Here is a 6,000-nt window from a genome sequence, read left to right as displayed (position 1 = left end):
AAAAACATGACTCTAACTCGCCATTTAACTCAGATTTGAACGAGGAAGTCATAATGTGACTCTTTGTGTGGTCTACAAGAAGGACCTCCACTATCGTGCACGATTGGGTCGGACAAGTAGAGAATTTTTCATTTGACATCTAAAACTAGGTCAGGTGAAGACAAGCAATGCAAAGATGGGTCGAATTATGCGTTATATTAGAAGATGATTTTGATTGGCCCGATTGGTCAAATCTCATCCACAATTGGGTGTTGTCAGTCTTCCTTGCCTTTGTCAACGCATTGCTATCGACGGCGACGATGAGACGGTTGTTGTCATTAGGTGAGACGAAAATTCCAATCATGTAGGGAGGTTGTGGTTGAGACGGAAGCGGGGGCAAGATAACGATCTTTTTGGATTGATGGCGGGGGTAAAGCAACAAAAAGAGAAAGAGGTCATACCCATTTTGATTGCGAATAATTGGTGAATGAAACTATTATCATTATTAAATGATTAAATTGAATAATAATAATAATAAGAGATTGAAGATTGTTGTTGTTTGTGGTTTCAAATCCATTTTTTCTTCATTTACTTAGTGATGTTAAAATTTTTAAATAAAAAAGTATAGTGATCATTTTTAGTCGTCATTATGTTAACTTAACTATTTTAAAATTTAAAACACGGACACTAATGTTTCTAAAGAAAATTTGAAAAAAAGATCAAAATGATACATTTCGAAAACATAAATGACAAAAATAAAACTTTTAAAACATAATGGATCAAAGCGAAAAAACTGTGAAACATAATAGACCATAAGTAACATTAAACCATTTTAAAATTTAGAAGTTAATATAACACTAACGTTTCTAATAGAAAATTAAAAAAAAGAAGTTAAAATGATACATTTTGAAAACTTAATGTATTAGAATGAAACTTTTAAAATTTAATGTACCAAAACAAAATAAGTGTGAAATATAATGAGCAAAAGTGATAGTAAGTCTTTAATTAATTGTACAAGTTACTATAAAATTATAATTTTATATATATATTTTTTTACATCGAAAGATTTTTATTTGAACGGATAGATTAAAAATGTAATTAAATCTAAAATTAAAAATATACAAAGAGAATGAAATTTTATGAGAATCAGTGAGAAGAATTAATATTAATATTTTTTTGAAGAAAAACAAATATTAATAATTACATCTAACAAAAAAATGATTAAGACTATAACTTAAACATTAATCATTCATTCATTTTATTTTTTATCAGCCAAATAAATAATATATTAAAATAAAAGATAAAGGACACAAGGTACACCCAACCCTTACAATACATACATATACATTTACAACTGGAATTTTTGTAACTCAAATATATCCTCTATCCTACTGAAAACAAATGATAAAATGAAACCCACAATATAAATATATATAAAAAATAATTTGTTTGAAATTTAGGACTTTAGATGTTTGAAAACTTCAAATTTGAAGAAGATAAAATGCATATCTTGTTATTATTTTTTTGTTTGGATCCAACTTAGTTGACATATATTATAACTTTGGCACCTTTTGTAGTATTGCTGTCATATGCAGCATATTATCCCGTGCTTTGTGTTTTGGGGGCTTGTGTAGCTTGGAATCATTGTTAATTTTGTAAGATTCTGATCTCGTGTACTTTTGCCTGGGTACACCTTGTACTCAAGCTTTATACTCAATAAAATGATCTTTTAGCCTTAAAAAAAAACCCTATAACACCTTTTCCAGCAAATTATCATCTAATAACCTCGTAATTTTCTTTTGTATAGATTATAACTAACAGAGACGATTTCTTGAATTGGTACCTAAGAGTAAAATTTAGCGATTAAATAGTTACAGTCTCTAAATCGCTAGCATATATATTTTTTGTTTTGTTTTTTGTTTATCATGATTGTTGCATATGATTGTTCTTAATTGGACCTAAATTGACGTACAAAGAATTGGGCACCCTCCAAAGTTTGTGAAAATGATGCACAGTTATTGGTCCAAATGTGAACCGGCCCGCATTGAAGTTATTGTGCATTATTATTATGAATAGAAAAAGAAAGGCTTACATTGTTTCAGTTCTCTATTATAAATGGAAAAAGACATTTGGACACTCAAATGCCTTTTGATACCTAGAGAGAAAATAAAAAATGAAAAAAATATAGATATGATAGATAATATGAAGTGATAAAAAGAAAAAAGATATAAAAAAATAAGAAGCGTTGATATAATGTTTAAAAAATGAGTATTCAAATATCATCATTCATTATAAATTAACGTTTTCATTTCTCAATCACAAAGATGCTTTATTGTTTAGTACATTTGGATATGTCTTAGATTATGAAAGTAAATGATCACTCTTAATGATTTGTTTATAATCTTTTTCACCACCATGAAATTTAAAACCAAACTCAAAATTTATAAAATACTCAAGTCTATAATAAGTTGAGTTGATTTGAACTAGATTATTTATTTTTGGCTTACCAAAAAATGAGTTGGGTTGTATTAACTCATTTTTAACTTCAACTTATCCTTTAAAAAAAAAACTACAACTTATGATGAGTCAATGTGAATGGATCAGGTTAGCTTATTTTGACATCTTTATGTGAGTATTTGACAACTAATCTGAATTTCTAGGTGTCAAAAGTCATACAATATAATAAAATTTGTATATATATATATATATATATCATCCAATTTTGACTCTATTGGGAGTTAACTTTTCTTAAATAACCTTTGGACTCAAAGTTTCAAAGTCAAGTCAATAACTTTAACCTTTACATCTAAACATCTAATTATATACTGACAAGGTTAAAAAAGTTGTTATCCATTATGATTAGAAAACACAATTTGGTCCTGCCCATGGTGTCCAATTTTGACAAGAATCGTAACCTTTCTTATTTTCCTGTTCCTCTAATGCGAAAAATATAAGATTATGTTAATAATTAGCAATATCATTAATTATTGCAACTATTTTTAAAATTATATTTTTATAAAATAAGAATTAAAAAAACTCTTATTTATTTAAATTTAGAGGGGATTTTGATAAACTTAAATAAACTCAAACCAGTGCATAAGATTAAAAAATAATAAAATTGAAATATTAATGTAACTTCCTCTATTGACTATTTTGTTTATTTGTAAAAATAATTAAATAAATATTATATTTTTCCTACTATCTAAGTTAATATTTTAATATCTGTATTTGCAATTATATTTGAACTAAGTTAAAGTAATAAAAAATCATATTAATTATTTTTTTAAATATCATAGATAGATAAATTAAAAATAAGTGTGTAAGAATTTAAAATAAAATTAGTAAGCTGAAATATTGAAAATTTCGGGTAATAAAAAAAAACTCAGGAATTATTGTACGTTTAAGAATATTTAGTTGAGAGTAATTTAAATAATTAGATAAATGTAAAGTCAAATTAGTAATTTGTGCATAAGATTACGAAAAACAGAAAGGATGGTTATATTATTGTTTTCGTACTCTCACTGGATCTCTCATTAGGGAAGCCCAAGTATGGTCCAACAAACCACTCTTTTGTGAATGGGAAGCTCAAAATCGGGGAGAAGCTTGCGGGAAACTATAGACTATAGGATTTGGGAGTTGCTATTAGCATTGCTTAAATTATTATTGGCACTACCTATGTGGGTGCCTTTTAGTTATATCCCAAAATTACCCCTTGGATGGAAATACAATACAATCATATTTTCGTTGCCTATATGGGGGTGAAAATATCAAATAAAAATGGGAATATAATTTTGTTGTACAAGTGTACAATGGAATGGTGTACAACTAAATCGTGTTTTCATTATTATTTAGGGGGTAAAAAAAATTAGAACAACAAAACTACAATTTTGTTACATGGTGTATAACATAATCGTATTTCCATTGTTGGTTGAGCATCAACACAAATTCATCCCCATCCCAAACCCACTATCGCAATCACACACAAATTCACTAACAACCAAATTTTAAATCCCAACACCAAATTCAAAAATCCTAAAAAATGATACCTTTACCTAGATTCACACCCTTGCACATACCTGGTTGTGAGAAAAAAACAAGTGAGGAAATAGGGAGGCATGAAGGACATTGCCCAGATCTGCGTGAAGGACGTTTGCCCATATCTATTTACATATGGATGGTGGGGTGAGTTGCATGAAGGAATATGCAGGAAGAAGGTGGGAGGGATGCATAAAGGAAGAACCAAGATGACCATGGGGTTTGGATCTAAGGAGGGAAGGGTGATTTTGGATCTAGGCTGGGATGGGGGAGATGTTTTGGATCTGATGAGAAGGAAAATGGGGTGTAGGAATTTGATGAGTAGGTAAAAGAGGGATTTCACAGAAAATGGTATGCCAATAGCAAATCTGATAGTGGAAATAATTGTTTCATAGGATTTTTGTTCTTGGGCTTTGAGCCCCTTTTTCTCATAAAGAAAGTAGTCTATATGATTTAATGGTCACTATATGATTTAAGGGGTTGCTATTTTGACCCCCAAATTCTATGAAATGACCAACTTACCTTCCTCCCTTTCCTACCCCCCTTTCTCTTTCCTTCCTGTCTGGCACTTTCCTCTATTTGGTTGGACACCCCCATCCCCTCTCCCTTGTTCTTTGTCTCTTATGAGCTATAGGTTTTTTTTTTATCTAATGTATTATGTGTTGAAGATTTGCATTTTATCGTAACAAACTTATAATTTCGTTGTGTATTAATATGACACAATAAAATTATAATTCTGTTATTCTTTTGGACCAGAGAATAGTGAAATCATCATTCCATTAGTATCTAAATTCAAACACTAACAGGATCATGCGTACATTCCATTACTTTTTTTTTTTATCGCAAATATATTTAAACGGAATCATGATTTAATGGTCCTTAACGTACAATCTGCTGAAATATTGTCTTAGACTCGTAGACCAAAAATCTATAACTTCTCCCCATTTTGCTTTACCTTACCTATCTACCCTTTTGAAAAAATAATAAGTGAAGACGATTGTTCACTCTCAACAATAAAGTCGACAAGTCAAAATGTACGCATCAGTAATTATAATGTTACCCTCCTTCATTTTCAAGCTTTATGAGCCATTACAAGTGAACTTATTACAAATGAACTAAGAATACGATGAATGAATTTATCACGTTTTGCTAGCTAACGTACAACCAGACATATTCAGCAATTTATCTACTCATCACTATTGCTTATATTGATAAACTAATTCCAATTAATCATCACAACTAGTTAAGCTCAAATATGACCTTATGCTTTACTAGTTAATTTCTTTGCTATACCTAACTCACGTGTTGAAGGTATGGTGGTCCGTATATACAAAGGCCTATGGCCATATAGCATGTGGCGTGCTTCTCAGTTCTCACCTCAACTTTGACTCTCAAGTGCGTTCAGATATAAAATATTGGACCTTGCACAAATAAAAATAAATATAACTAATTAAAATGTTAATATTGTTAGCGTTGAATTTCCATGCATTTTTAGTGTAATTTTTTTACACTATAAATCAATTAGAAATTGTTACTTTGACTTTTAAAATGTTTATTGTAAAAATCACCAGGCTTAATATGTATTATAATAGGCTGTAATTGAGTGACAATGTATATATATATATATATATATATATATATATATATATATATATATATATATATATATATATATATATACATATTATTAACACAGAGACTATTTAATCACTCATATTATCAGGTGAGTTTTACATAAATTTTACTAAATAAGAGGCGAGAACTACATGATTTAACGGTTACTTTATAATGAAAAAAAACAATATCTTTAAGGTGTGTTCATGCAACTAGAAACGAGTCTTGTTATAATTAATACTTTTCTTATAAAATAATAATAATAAAAAAAAAGGAATTATGGCGGTACTAGAATTCAACTTCTTTTCACAGCCATTACATGTATCTAATCTACATCGCATTCTTTTCCTTCTTATCTGTCATTAATAGCCT

This window comes from Glycine max, chromosome 9 (genome assembly GCF_000004515.6).
Source record: "Glycine max cultivar Williams 82 chromosome 9, Glycine_max_v4.0, whole genome shotgun sequence".
NCBI lineage: Eukaryota > Viridiplantae > Streptophyta > Magnoliopsida > Fabales > Fabaceae > Glycine > Glycine max.
This window is presented reverse-complemented; position numbering follows the sequence as displayed.